Source organism: Symphalangus syndactylus, chromosome 8, assembly GCF_028878055.3.
Source record: "Symphalangus syndactylus isolate Jambi chromosome 8, NHGRI_mSymSyn1-v2.1_pri, whole genome shotgun sequence".
In the NCBI taxonomy this organism is placed as follows: domain Eukaryota; kingdom Metazoa; phylum Chordata; class Mammalia; order Primates; family Hylobatidae; genus Symphalangus; species Symphalangus syndactylus.
This window is the reverse complement of record NC_072430.2, coordinates 118844478-118860030: the sequence shown is the minus strand read 5'-3', so window position 1 is coordinate 118860030 and position 15553 is coordinate 118844478. Positions and strand designations below refer to the sequence as shown.

Sequence of the window (15553 nt, the reverse complement as noted above, 5' to 3'; positions counted from 1 at the left end):
ATACTGAATTGACCGATTTGAACCAGGAACAAAATCCACTAGTGTTTATCAGTGTTATTAAATATTTCTCCTCATTAGATTTATTGTGACCATAGTAGAGTACTATTTTCTTTTTTTCTGATAACACTTTTTCCAGCAATTTTATTATAATTGATTCAATCTACATCATTTATAATTTATATTTAATTTATGATATTTTGTATTTCTAAATGTTTTAAAACATGCTTTATTCATATTTTAACAGCGTTAAAGTATAATTGATCTGCAATAAAATGTACACATATAAAGTGTACAATTCAATGTTTTAACACGTGTACACTTCTGGAGTCTTTATCACAATCAAGATAGTAAACATATCCATCACCTCTGAAAGTTCCTTTGTTCTCCTTTATAATGAGAGATTAGAACCCACTGCAATCCTCTCTACAGGAAGCCACTGATGGGCTTTCAGTTATATAGATTACTTTGCATTTTTTTGAGTTCTATATAAATGGGATCACACCATATGTACTGTTTTTTGACTAGCTTTTAAAACTCAGTATCATTATTTCTAGATTCATCCACACTGTGTTTATCAGTAGTTTATTACATTTTATTGTATGGACATACTACAATTTGGATGATGGTCATTTGAGTTATTTCTAGTTTTTGACTATTGAATATAAAGGTTCTATGAATATTTGAATACAAGTCTTTGTATGGACATACGTTTTTGTTTCTCTTAGGAGTATAATGGCTGAGTCATATGGTAGGTAGGTATATATTAAACTTTCTAAAAAACTGTCAAACTATTTTCCAAACAGGTAGGAGTCATGCTATTTTACATCCCCACCAGGAGTGTATGAGAGTTCCCATTCCTCCCTGTCATCAACTTCATCAGAAATCAGTTGCTCCCTCTTTTCCCCACCTAGCGCCGCTGGGCCTAGAAGTCTCTGCCAAGCCGCAGATGCGGGCATTTGCTCTGCAGGATGTGGTTTGTTAAAGTTGTTAAGAAGAAGGCCTACTTTAAGAGACACCAAGTGAAATTTAGAAGACAACGAGACGGTAAAACTGATTACTATGCTCAGAAACGCTTGGTGATACAGGATAAAAATAAATAGAAAACACCCAAATACAGGATGATAGTGTAACAGATATCATTTGTCATATTGCTTATGCCTGTATAGAAGGGGATATGATAGTCTGCATAGCATATGCACACGAACTGCCAAAATATGGCGTGAAGGTTGGCTTGACAAATTATGCTGCAGCGTATTGTACTGGCCTGCTGCTGGACCACAGGCTTCTCAATAGGTTTGATATGGACAAGATCTATGAAGGCCAAGTGGAGGTGACTGGAGATGAAGGCCTTGCCAGAACTACTACTGGCAATAAAGTTTTTGGCTCCCTGAGGGAGCTATGAATGGAGGTTTGTCTATCCCTCACAGTACCCAACGATTCCCTGGTTATGATGCTGAAAGCAAGGAATTTAATGCAGAAGTACACCAGAAGCACATTATCGGCCAGAATGTCGCAGATTACATGTGCTACTAAGTAGAGGAAGTTGAAGATGCTTACAAGAAACAATCCTCTCAATATATAAAGAACAGCATCACTCCAGACATGGAGGAGATGTATAAGAAAGCTCATGCTGCTATATGAGAGAATCCAGTCTATAAGAAGACGCCCAGGAAATAAGTTAAAAGAGATAGAACCATCCCAAAATGTCCCTTGCTCAGAAGAAAGATCAGGTAGCTCAAAAGAAGGCAAGCTTCCTCACAGCTCAGGAGCAGGCTACTGAGAGCTAAACCAAACAGTTTTCGATGAAGATTTTTCAGAAAGACGATAAACTTAAAAAAAACCAACAACAGTTGCCCATATGTGGATCTATTTCTGTAATCTCTACTCTGTTTCTTTGACCAAGTTATTTCTTTATGCCAATCCAATAGTCTTGATCATAATAAACCTTGAGAGCAGATAGTGTTACTACTCCAAATCTGTTCTTTTTCAAAGTTGTTTTAGTGATTCTGTTTTTTTATTTCCATATGTGTTTTAAAATAAGCTTGAAAATTTCTTCACTTAAGACCTGCTAGGATTTGAACTGGCATTGTATTTAATCTATAGATAAGTTTGGGGAGAATTGACATCTTAATCATTTTGAGTCTTCTGTTGATGAACAAGTATAACTCTCTATTTATGTCTTCTTTATTTTTTTCTGCATGTTTTTTAGTTTGCATGGTGAATTACATTGTCTGATTTCAAATATTAAACAAAGATTGCATTACCGACATCATCTATATTCGATCATGATTTCTGTCCTGGTATTTATACTTTCCTTTCTGCTATGTTGAGTTAATTTTCATGTCTTCTGGTGTCTTAAAGTGACCGTTGGTGTCATCAATTTGAGACATCTTTTCTTTAGTAACGTCAGCATATAGTGCTGTAAATTCCTAAGAACTGCTTTAGCGTCATTCCTTAGTTTTTGCTATGTTTGTATTTTCATTGTCATTCAGTTCAAAAGACTTTTTTATTTCTTCTTTGATCCATGGGTTTTTTTGATTTTCAAATATTTGGGAACTGACTGAATTTTAAGTCTATCCTGTTTTAGTTAGAGAAATACATTGTGTGAGTTGAATCTTTTAAAATTCACTAAGACTTATTTTATGGCTTAGTATATATCTTGGTCAATATTTCATGTATACTTGAAATGAATATGTGTTGTGCTGTTGATGGATGGTACTACAAATGTCAATCAGTTTCCTCACATGCATGTCCTGATCAGTACTCTGATGAATATTTGAGGAGTACCTTATGCAAATATTTGGGGTTCTTTGTGTATCTCTCTCCTCTCCAGAGCTCTATTCTGTGAATTCCAAAAGCCTTGCTATCCCTGTGCTCTCATTTTCATTTCCTTACCTTACAGAGTTCACCAATTTCTATCTGGGCTCTGCTTTCTTGAGTTGTGGCTTAGAAATTCTCTGAAAGCAGGAAGGTGATGCAAATGTAGGGCTCTGTTTTTCATCTCCCTGGGTTCCTTATACTTTATTGCCTAGTGTTTTGCAATTTAAAAAAAATGCTTGTTTCTCAGGAGGTTGAGGAGGGCGGATCACGAGGTCAGGAGATCAAGACCATCCTTGCGAACATGGTGAAACCCAGTCTTTCCTAAAAATACAAAAATTAGCTGGGCATTGTGGTGCATGCCTGTAGTCCCACCTACTTGGGAGGCTGAGGCAGGAGAATCGTTTTAACCCAGGAGGTGGAGGTTGCAGTGAGCTGAGATCACGCCACTGCACTCCAACCTGAAGACAGAGCGAGACTCAAAAAAAATTAAAAAAAAAAAAAGCTTGTTTCATTTATTCTGTTTGCATTTGTTGTTGTTTGTTATTGTTTCAGGCACGAGGGTACATCCAATTACTGTTCCTCTAACTTAGAAGCAGAAGTCAAGTACATGTTCAAAATTAAAAATCTGCAGTGGTGTTTAAAAGATGACACAGGAAAAGTGGCGTTCGAATCACTTGCTTGCGGTAATGTCTGTAATCACAGTTCCACATTTAGGTTAAAAGGTAGTTTCTCATTATTCTGCGAATCTTGTTTTCTGAAGTTTCAAATGTAGGTATAAAAACAATTCTTTTAGGTTGAAACACAAACATTAAGAAAATAAATTATTCCATTTGAAAAGTGGGATTTGTGTGCATTCACCGTAGCATAATCCAAAATCAAATGTGAGCTTTAAAGGGAGTAATTGAAAGTTGAAGGCTCTCAACTTTGCCCCTCATATTTCCTCATTTTATTTACCAGAAACTAAGTTTTTTTCTCAAAGATAGTGCTTCTTAAGAAAATATCAAGATTCATAAGGCATTTAGATAGTCTCTTTATAGAAGGACTATATCAGTCCCACAGTAGCTCAAATATACCATTGTATGATATAGTTCCTCCACCTAGACAAAATAAGGTCAATAATCTTTCATACCTTGAGAGAGGATGGGGTCTGGTTCCAAGATGGCTGAATAGGAACAGCTATGGTCTGCAGCTCCCAGCGTGATCAATGCAGAAGATAGGTGATTTCTGAATTTCCAAATGAGGTACTAAGGTTCATCTCATTGGGACTGGTTGGACAGTGGGTGCAACCCATGAAGGGCAAGCCAAAGCGGGGGGGGCGTCACCTCACCTGGGAAGTGCCAGGGGTTGGGAGATTTCCCTCTCCTAACCAAGGTAAGCCATGACAGACTGTAACTGGAAAAACGGGGCACTCCCACCTAAATACTGCACTTTTCCAACCGTCTTAGCAAACAGCACACCAGGGGATTATATCCTGTGCCTGGCTTGGCACGTCCCATGCCCACAGAACCTTGCTCACTGCTAGCGCAGCAGTCTGAGATTGACCTGCGACCTGCAAGGCAGCAGCCTGGCAGGGGGAGGGGCATCCGCCATTGCTGAGGCTTGAGTAGGTAAACAAAGCAGCCAGGGAAGCTAGAACTGGGTGGACCCCACCACAGCCCAGCAAGGTCTGCTGCCTCTGTTGACTCTACCTCTGGGGGCAGGGCATAGCTGAACAAAAGGCAACAGAAACTTCTGCACACTTAAACGTCCCTGTCCGACAGCTCTGAAGAGAGCAGTGGTTCTTCCAGCATGGTGTTTGAGCTCTGAGAACGGACAAACTGCTTCCTCAAGGGGGTCCCTGACCCCTGTGTAGCCTAACTGGGAGACATCTCCCAGTAGGGGCTGATTGACACCTCATACAGGTGGGTGCCTCTCTGGGACAAAGCTTCCAGAAGAAGGATCAGGCAGCAATATTTGCTGTTCTGCAATATTGCTCTTCTGCAGTCTACGCTGGTGATACCCAGGCAAACAGGGTCTGGAGTGGACTTCCAGCAAACTCCAACAGACCTGCAGCTGAGGGACCTGACTGTTAGAAGGAAAACTAACAAACAGAAAGGAATAGCATCAACATCAAGAAAAAGGACATCCACACCAAAACCCCATCTGTAGGTCACTAACATCAAAGACTAAATGTAGATAAAACCACAAAGATGGGGAGAAACCAGAGGAGAAAAGATGAAAATTCTAAAAACGGGAGCATCTCTTCTCCTCTAAAGTATCGTAGCTCCTCGCCAGCAACAGAACAAAGCTGGACAGAGGATAACTTTGACGAGTTGACAGAAGTAGGCTTCAGAAGGTCAGTAATAACAAGCTAAGGGAGCTAAAGGAGGATGTTTGAACCCATCACAAGGAAGCTAAAAACCTTGAAAAAAGATTAGACAAATGGCTAACTAGAATAAACAATGTAGAGAAGACATTAAATGACCTGATGGAGCTGACAACCATGGCATGAGAACTACAAGACGCATGAACAAGCTTCAGTAGCCGATTCGATCAAGTGGAAGAAAGGGTATCAGTGATTGAAGATCAAATTAATGAAATAAAGCGAGAAGTTTAGAGAAAACAGAATAAAAAGAAATGAACAAAGCCTCCAAGAAATATGGGGCTATGTGAAAAAAACAAATCTATGTTTGATTAGTGTACCTGAAAGTGACGGAGAGAATGGAACCAAGTTGGAAAACACTCTGTAGGATATTATCCAGGAGAACTTCCCCAACCTAGTAAGGCAGGCCAACATTCAAATTCAGGAAATACAGAGAACACCACAAAGATACTCCTCAAGAAGAGCAACCCCAAGACACATAATTGTCAGATTCACCAAGGCTCAAATGAAGGAAAAAATGTTAAGGGCAACCAGAGACAAAGGTCAGGTTACCCACAAAGGGTAACTATCAGACTAACAGCAGATCTCTCAGCAGAAACTCTACAAGCCAGAAGAGAGTGGGGGACAATATTCAACATTCTTAAAAGAATTTTCAACCCAGAATTTCATATCCAGTCAAACTAAGCTTCATAAGTGAAGTAGAAATAAAATCCTTTACAAAGAAGCAAATGCTGAGAGATTTTGTCACCACCAGGCCTGCCTTAAAAGAGCTCCTGAAGGAAGCACTAAATATGAAAAGGAACAACCAGAACTAGCCACTGCAAAAACATGCCAAATTGTAAAGACCACCAATGCTAGGAAGAAACTGCATCAATTAATGGGCAAAATAACCAGCTAACATCATAATGACAGGATCAAATTCACACATAACAATATTAACCTTAAATGTAAATGGGCTAAATGCCCCAATTAAAAGACACAGACTGGCAAATTGGATAAAGACCCAAGACCCATCAGGGTGCTGTATTCAGGAGTCCCATCTCATGTGCAGAGACACACATTGGCTCAAAATAAAGGGATGGAGGAAGATCTACCAAGCAAATGGAAAGCAAAAGAAAAGCAGGGGTTGCAATTCTAGTCTCTGATAAAACAGACTTTAAACCAACAAAGATCAAAAGAGACAAAGAAGGCCATTACATAATGGTAAAGGGATCAATTCAACAAGAAGAGCTGACTATCCTAAATATATATGCACCCAATACAGGAGCACCCAGATTCATAAAACAAGTCCTTAGAGACTTACAAAGAGACTTAGACTCCCACACAATAATAATGGTAGACCTTAACACTCCACTGGCAATATTAGACAGATCAATGGGACAGAAGATTAACAAGGATATCCCGGACTTGAACTCAGCTTTGCACCAAGTGGACCTAGTAGACATCTACAGAACTCTCTACCCCAAATCAACAGAATATACATTCTTCTCAGCACCACATCCCACTTATTCCAAAATTGACCACATAGTTGGAAGTAAAGCACTCCTCAGCAAATGTAAAAGAACAGAAATCACAACAAACTCTCTCTCAGAGCACAGTGCAATCAAATTAGAACTCAGGATTAAGAAACTCACTCAAAACGGCACAACTACATGGAAACTGAACAACCTGCTCCTGAATGACTCCTGGGTAAATAATGAAATGAAGGCAAAAATGAAGATGTTCTTTGAAACCAATGAGGACAAAGACACAATGTACCAGAATCTCTGGGACACATTCAAAGCAGTGTGTAGAGGGAAATTTATAGCACTAAATGCCCACAAAAGAAAGCAGGAAAGATCTAAAATTGACACCCTAACATCACAACTAACAGAACTAGAGAAGCAAGGCCAAACAAATTCAAAAGCTAGCAGAAGGCAAGAAATAACTAAGATCAGAGCAGATCTGAAGGAGATACAGACACAAAAAACCCTTCAAAAAATTAATGAATCTAGGAGCTGGTTTTTTGAAAAGATCAACAAAATTGATAAGAAAAGAGAGAAAAATCAAATAGACACAATAAAAAATGGTAAAGGGGATATCACCACTGATCCCACAGAAATACAAACTACCATCAGACAATACTATAAACAACTCTACACAAATAAACTAGAAAACCTAGAAGAAATGTATAAATTCCTGGACATATACACTCTCCCAACACTAAACCAGGAAGAAGTTGAATCTCTGAATACACCAATCACAAGCTATGAAATTGAGGCAATAATTAATAGCCTACCAACCAAAAAAAGTTTAGGACCAGATGGATTCACAGCTGAATTCCACTACAGGTACAAAGAGGAGCTAGTACCATTCCTTCTGAAACTATTCCAATCAATAGAAAAAGAGGGAATCTTCCCTAACTCATTTTATGAGGCCAGCATCATTCTGATACCAAAGCCTGGCAGAGACACAACAAAAAAGAGAATTTTAGACCAACATCCCTGATGAACATCGATGTGAAAATCCTCAATAAAATACTGGCAAACCAAATCCAGCAGCACACCAAAAAGCTTATCCAAGACGATCAAGTCAGCTTTATCCCTGGGATGCAAGGCTGGTTCAACATATGCAAATCATTGAATGTAATCCATGACATAAACAGAACCAATGACAAAAAGCACATGATTATCTCAATAGACGCAGAAAAAGGCCTTTGACAAAATTCAATAGCCCTTCATGCTAAAAACTCAATAAACTAGGTATTGCTGGAACGTATCTCAAAATAGTAAGAGCTATTTATGACACACTCACAGCCAATATCATACTGAATGGGCAAAAACTGGAAGCATTCCCTTTGAAAACTGGCACAAGATAGGGATGCCCTCTCTCACCACTGCTATTCAACACAGTGTTGGAAGTTCTGGCCAGGGCAATCAGGCAAGAGAAAGAAATAAAGGGTATTCAATTAGGAAAAGAGGAAGTCAAATTGTCCCTGTTTGCAGATGACATGATTGTATATTAGAAAGCTCACTGTCTCAGCCCAAAATCTCCTTAAGCTGATAAGCAACTTCAGCAAAGTCTCAGGATATAAAATCAATGTGCAAAAATCACAAGCATTCCTATACACCAATAACAGACAAACAGAGAGCCAAATCATGAGAGAACTCCCATTCACAATTGCTACAAAGAGAATAAAATACCTAGGAATCCAACTTACAAGGGATGTGAAGGGCCTCTTCAAGGAGAACTACAAACTACTGCTCAATGAAATAAAGGGGGACACAAACAAATGGAAGAACATTCCGTGCTCATGCATAGGTAACTTACAGATTCAGTGCAATCCCCATCAAGCTACCAATGACTTTGTTCCAAGAATTGGAAAAAACTGTTTTAAATTTCATATGGAAACAAAAAAGTGTCTGCATTGCCAAAACAATCCTAAGCAAAAAGAACAAAGCTGGAAGTATCACGCTACCTGACTTCAAACTATACTACAAGCGTACAGTAACCAAAACAGCATGGTACTGGTAACAAAACAAACAGATATATAGACCAATGGAACAGAACAGAGGCCTCAGAAATAACACCACACATCTACAACAATCTGATCTTTGACAAACCTGACAAAAACAAGAAATGGGGAAAGGATTCCCTATTTAATAAATGGTGTTGGGAAAACTGGCTAGCCATATGTAGAAAGCTGAAACTAGATCCCTTCCTTACACCTTATACAAAAATTAATTCAAGATGGATTAAAGACTTACATGTTAGACCTAAAACCATAAAAACTCTAGAAGAAAACCTAGGCAATACCATACAGGACATAGGCATGGGCAAGGGCTTCATGTCTAAAATACCAAAAGCAATGGCAACAAAAGCCAAAATAGACAAATGGGATCTAATTAAACTAAAGAACTTCTGCACAGCAAAAGAAACTACCATTAGAGTGAACAGGCAAGCTACAGAATGGGAGAAAATTTTTGCAATCTACCCATCTGACAAAGGGCTAATATCCAGAATCAACAAAGAACTTAAACAAATTTACAAGAAAAAAACCAACAACCCCATCAAAAATTGGGCAAAGGATATGAACAGACACTTCTCAAAAGAAGACATTTATGCAGCTAACAGACACATGAAAAAGTGCTCATCATCAATGGCCATCAGAGAAACGCAAATCAAAACCACAATGAGATACCATCTCACACCAGTTAGAATGGCAATCATTAAAAAGTCAGGAAACAACAGGTGCTGGAGAGGATGTGGAGAAATAGGAACACTTTTACACTGTTGGTGGGGCTGTAAACTAGTTCAACCATTGTGGAAGACAGTGTGGTGATTCCTCAAGGATCTAGAACTAGAAATACCATTTGACCCAGCCATCCCATTACTGAGTATATACCCAAAGGATTATAAATCATGCTACTATAAAGACACATGCACACGTATGTTTATTGTGGCACTATTCACAATAGCAAAGACTTGGAACCAACCCAAATGTCCATAACCATACACTGGATTAAGAAAATGTGGCACATATATACCATGTAATACTATGCAGCCATAAAAAAGGATGAGTTCATGTCCTTTGCAGGGACATGGACTGGAAACCATCATTCTGAGGAAACTATCACAAGGACAGAAAACCAAATGCTGCATGTTCTCACTCATAGGTGGGAATTGAACAATGAGAACACTTGGACACAGGGAAACATCACACACTGGGGCCTGTTGTGGGTTGGGGGGCAAGGGGAGGGATAGCATTAGGACAAATACCTAATGTAAATGATGAGTTAATGGGTGCAGCAAACCAACATGGCACATGTATACCTATGTAACAAACCTGCACGTTGTGCACATGTACCCTAGAACTTAAAGTATAATAAAAAAAAATTTCTACCATACAGATATAAGAGACATAAATAAATTTCAGAACACAGATGATAGCAAAATATAATAAAATAATTAGGAAGTGATAAAAAACTTTCATACCTTATATCATGTTAAAAAGGAAAATTGATAAATATAAATTATAATTGTAAAAGCTATACAGATAGAAATGTCACAGATATGACACTTTGAAAGGAAACCAATAAGTACTTATAATTTTAATGAAGTGTTGTCAGTATTATAGTACTGTATATTAAGATCACAAATTTCCTTATAAGAAATTATTCTGATTTTCCTCTGAATGAAACAGATACTATGAGAATCACATATATAGTTAAAACTCTTCAAAGCTTAACTTCTAGATCTGTTAAGCTCAAATGACATTCATAAAAAAACAGACTCCTGCTATTCTTCCTTTTTTCTTTCTTTTTTTTTGGGGGGGGGTTTCCCACAGTTTCTCTTTTTTAAATTTATTTATGTTTTTCTGAGACATGGTTTCACTCTTGCCATTCAGGCTGCAGTGCAATGGCACAATCTCGGCTCACTGCAACCTCCGCCTCCTGGGTTCAAATGATTCTCTTGCCTCAGCCTTCCAAGTAGCTGGGATTACAGGCACCCACCACCATGCCCAGCTAATTTTTGTATTTTTTGTAGAGACGGGGTTTTCCATGTTCACTAGGCTGGTCTCAAACTCCTGACCTCAGGTGATCCACCCGCCTTGGCCTCCCAAAGTGCTGGAGTTACAGGCATGAGCCACCACACGTGGCCAGTTTCTCTTAATAAGGTTTCAATATATTGTTTGAAGTCATAATTTTCTTTCAACTTTTTAGGAGATTAGAAATAATAACTTTCCAACAAAGTTCTAAATTTATGAACTTTTGCATAAGCTAATTATTAAAATGGATATAGATATGAAAAAATACTTGGTATCATAAGGGACTTATTTACATTCAGTACCTCTGATGGGGAAAATTTTAAAAATATAGTTATTTCTTGTTTGAATAAAAACAAAGCTAAAAAATTCTTTTTTTTATCTCCATGACTACTTTGGAAAACTCCCTAATTTCCTATGTCCCACAGTCTTAATTGTTGAAATAATAATGCAGTTTGGCTGGCTTACAACATGGATACTAACTAGTCATTGGTTTTAGAGAAAACAAAAATGCAAAAAAGTATCAGAATTATACTTTACCCTTCAAATTAATTACTGCTTAAATTAAGATCTCAAAAGTCACAGTTCTTCAGTAAGTATTTGTTTTTTCATTCAGAAATCATTTCCTAGACTTTTACTTCCTATTGGGCACTGTTTTCTACGCAGTGGGTATATTCAGGAAAAAGGTAGAAAAAGGTTACTGTACTCATGGAACTTATACTTTGTTTTAGAAGACAGCTACTGAATATGATCATTATTGTGATGCATCCTGTGAAAGAAATAAAAAATGTGATGTGACAGCAAGTACCTCTAATGGGGAGCTACTTTATAGATAAGATGGTCAGAAAACACCCCTTTACAAGATATTTAAATATCTAGGATATTTAAATCCAAGAACTGTAGGGCTTTGGAGACAACCATGTGACTAATCAAGGATATGCATTTCAGGCATACGGGAAAGCAAGTGAAAACTCCTTAAATGGCAAAGTTGAGATATTCTAGGAGTAGAAAGATAGCTAATACGTTGACTCATGAGAATATAAAAGCCATAGGTTGACTGAAGATAAAATTGGACATGTAGTCAGGAGCCATAACATAGAGGCTCATGAGTTCCATTTTGAGGAGTTTAGTTTGATAAGCAGAGTATGTTGTAAGCAGAAAGTGACAGACCACTCAAATTGGTATCCTGAAGAAAAACTTGGATCCCAAGATACTTTTTCTATTTTACCAACCAACAGGTTTAAATTACACTTTCTCCTATGAAAGTAAAAAATACCCACAAAGGACTTCATTTTTACTTTTTAAATATATTTGGATTATGGCTCAAAAGAAAGCTTGAACTGTAAAATACTTGAACAAAGACTATGCAAATGGAATTAACAGGACAGTTAAGATGCAGCCAGTGTTCAATAATGTTACGATTTCATGTCTACTCTGCTAACTGAATATTTATGTAGATAAGTAGACTGCACTGGAAAATTATTCAAGTCAATATATTTTTAAGTGCATGATCTTGTACCTGGTGTTCTAAGGGATGCAAAGATGAGTGTGGTGAAATTCCAGTTTTAAAGGAATTAAGACTCCAATGGGAGGAGACAAGCTATGAAACTAAACATATTGATAATAATGGACCTAAAAGTCAAAAGACATTCTCTTTCCTTTAATCCAAGTTCTGTCTCTGGCACTAATTCATTATAAGATCTTGATCAGGAAATAACATTTGCCTTTAAGCAAACATTTCAGGATAAGTTCAATTTTAAAGATAAATAGAGGATACAAGGTGACCCCCATGATTCAGAGGTCATTGTTTGGGCTTCTGGTTTCAGCTTAAGTGCTCAAGATAGATTCTTCTCACAGACCTTCTCTGTTTTGCCATTATTTTCTTCTGAATTAAAAGCTTCTTTAGAGGTGCCTGGCAAAGATCTCCTTTAACAGCTACGTGACATATGTTTCACCACCCCCTCCTTTCAATAAGTAGATTGAAGTTATAAAATACATGCAATATAATTCTTATGGCATTACAATTTGTAGTTTGGCATAGAGTGGATTGAAATAGTTTTGAAAAATTGAATGTACACTAAATTTATTGCATTTAGTAAAAAACTCATCCTTCAGAAAAGATAGACATTTAACTAATCAAAAAATAAATAATAGTCATTTATTTAAGCAAAACACACACATGCACACATACACACATGAGTGTGCACACACAATTCTATGCTCACCAATTCCAGCCATAATCATGCAAAGAATAGGTATATGTCCAAAGATCAAAGGAAATCATTTAAAATGGAATTCAATTTCTATATTTGGGAGGTCAGATTAGGCTAGATATTTTATTTTCTTCTCTAACTTATGAAAAAATCCCATTGATTTTATCATAAGATTTTATAATAAAAAATTTTTAAATGTCATTTCTCTTCAGAAAGACAACCTTAGGCAAGTCCCTTGATTATGATATGCTAATTTTGGATTTTCATGTTTAACTGAAACAAAGATATTTGCTATCTATATATTACATGGATACCTTAAGAACATAATTTATGTTCTTATGTCCACCATTATAATTTAAATTTTTAAAACTTTGCAAATTTTTCCCAGAAGATATTGAAAAGACAAATAGCTGATTATTGTGTTTCTAACATAATTTTATTTCTTTCTATAAATAAAAGTCTGGCAAATTATTATTAAAAGTGATTTTTAGAGATAGGTAGAACTTAGTAACATTTACATGCAGCCATCTCTGACTTCCAAAAAATTACTGCTGAATAGCATAGTGAAAAGCGTTTTATACAGCTCTTACATGCATGGCCTGTATTAATGCAGAAATCTAGAAGCTAATGGTATATCTAATGGCACATAAATACACAAATACACACACACATACACACACACACACCCTTCAGATGCTTGCTGCCTCTTGTTATATTCATTAAGCCACACCATAATTTCTCTATTGTTTACTTTTATCATAAATTCAAATGCCATCTGTTAATTTTCAGTCATGTTGGTTCTTCTTTCAACCCCTGAAAGATAAAATATTGAGTTTTTCGATGACATGGTTGGTCCTACATAATTTTCCACTAAAATGCCATTAGATATTTCACTTAAGACAATGTCCTCTAGTTTCATTCATGTTGTCAAAAATGACAAATTTACTTTTTTAAGGCTGAATAGTATTCTATTGTGTAAATATATCACATTTTAAAAATCCATTCATCCACTGATGGACACTTATATTGTTTCCATTTCTTGACTATTGTGAAGAGTACTACAATCAACATGGGAGTGCAGACAACTCTTCAACATACTGATTTCAATTCCTTTGGATATATACATACAGTAGTGAGATTCCTGGATCTCACAATAAAGGAACGTTCATACTGTTTTCCAAAATGGCTATATTAATTTGCAATACCACCTACAGTGTATGAGGGTTCCTTTTTCTCCACGTGCTTGCCAATGCTTGTTATCTTTTGATAATAGTCACCCTAACAGGTGTGAGGCAATCTCTCATTGTGGTTTTAATTTACATTTCTCTTATAATTAGAGATGTTGAGCATTTTCTCATGTATCTGTTGGCAATTTATATCTCTTCTTTTGAGAAATGTCCATTTGAGTCCTTTACTCACTTTTTAATAGGGTTATTTGTTTTCTTCTTATTAAGTAGTTTGATTTCCTTGTATATTTTGGCTATTACCCTCTTATTTGATATATGAGTTGTAAACATTTTCTCCTGATCTATGGGTTTTCTTTTCACTCTGTTGTTTACTCTACTGTGCAGAAGCCTTCAGTCTGATATAAGCTCATGTAGTTCCATACAAATTTTAGGATTTTTTTTTGTATTTCTGTGAAGAATCACATTGGAATTTTGATAGATATTGCATTGAATCTATAGAATGCTTTCGGTAGTATGGACATTTTAACTATTAATTCTTTCAATCCACAAAAGAATTTATTTGTGGGATATCTTTCCATTTATTTGTGATATCTTTATTTTCTCTTGGTGCTTGTGCTTTTGAGGTTATATCCAATAAATCATTGCCCAGACCAGTCAATGTTATGGATATTTTCCCATTATGTTCTCTTTTAATAGTTTTATAGTTTCAGGTCTTACATTTAAGGCTTTCATCTTCTTTGAGTTGATTCTTACACAAGGTTTGAAATAAGAGCCTATTTTTATTCTTCTGTATGTGAATATCCAGTATTCCTAATATCATTTTTTGAAGGGACTGTCCTTTCCCCATTGTATGATCTTGGCACCTTTGTCAAAAATAAATTCACCATAAATGTATGGGTTTATTTCTGGGATCTCTGTCCTATTTCACTGGTCAATCTGTCTGTTTTTATGCCAGTATCATACTGTTTGGATTATTATAGGTTTGTAACATATTTTGAAATCCAGTAGTATAGTGCCTCCAGCTTTTATCTTTTTGGTAAAAGTTACTTCAGTTATTCAGGATTTTTTGTAGTTCCATACAAATTTTAGGATTTTTTTTTTCTATTTCTGTGAAGAATGACATTGGAATTTTGATAGGTATTGCATTGAATCTATAGAATGCTTTGGGTAGTATGGACATTTTAACAATATTAATTCTTTCAATTCACAAACATGGGGTATCTTTCCCTTTATTTGTGATATCTTTTTTTAAATCAGTGTTTTATGGTTTTCAGTATACAGATATTTCACTTCCTTGGTTAAATTGACTCCTAAGTATTTTATTACTTTTGACACTTTTGTAAGTGGGACTGTTTTCTTAATTTTTTTTTCAGGCAGTCTGTTGTTAGTGTATAGAAACATTACCGATTTTTTGTAAGTTGATATTTGTATCCTGAAACTTTACCAA

At 36.4% G+C, this 15553-nt stretch overlaps 1 protein-coding gene and 1 pseudogene across 5 annotated transcripts in view; one reads left to right on the top strand and one right to left on the bottom strand.

The window, feature by feature from the left end:
* Positions 1-15553, bottom strand: part of SPAG16 (sperm associated antigen 16) — a 1161742-nt gene that overhangs the window by 134028 nt on the left and 1012161 nt on the right. The window lies entirely within an intron of this gene.
* Positions 935-1788, top strand: LOC129488383 (large ribosomal subunit protein uL18-like; annotated as a pseudogene).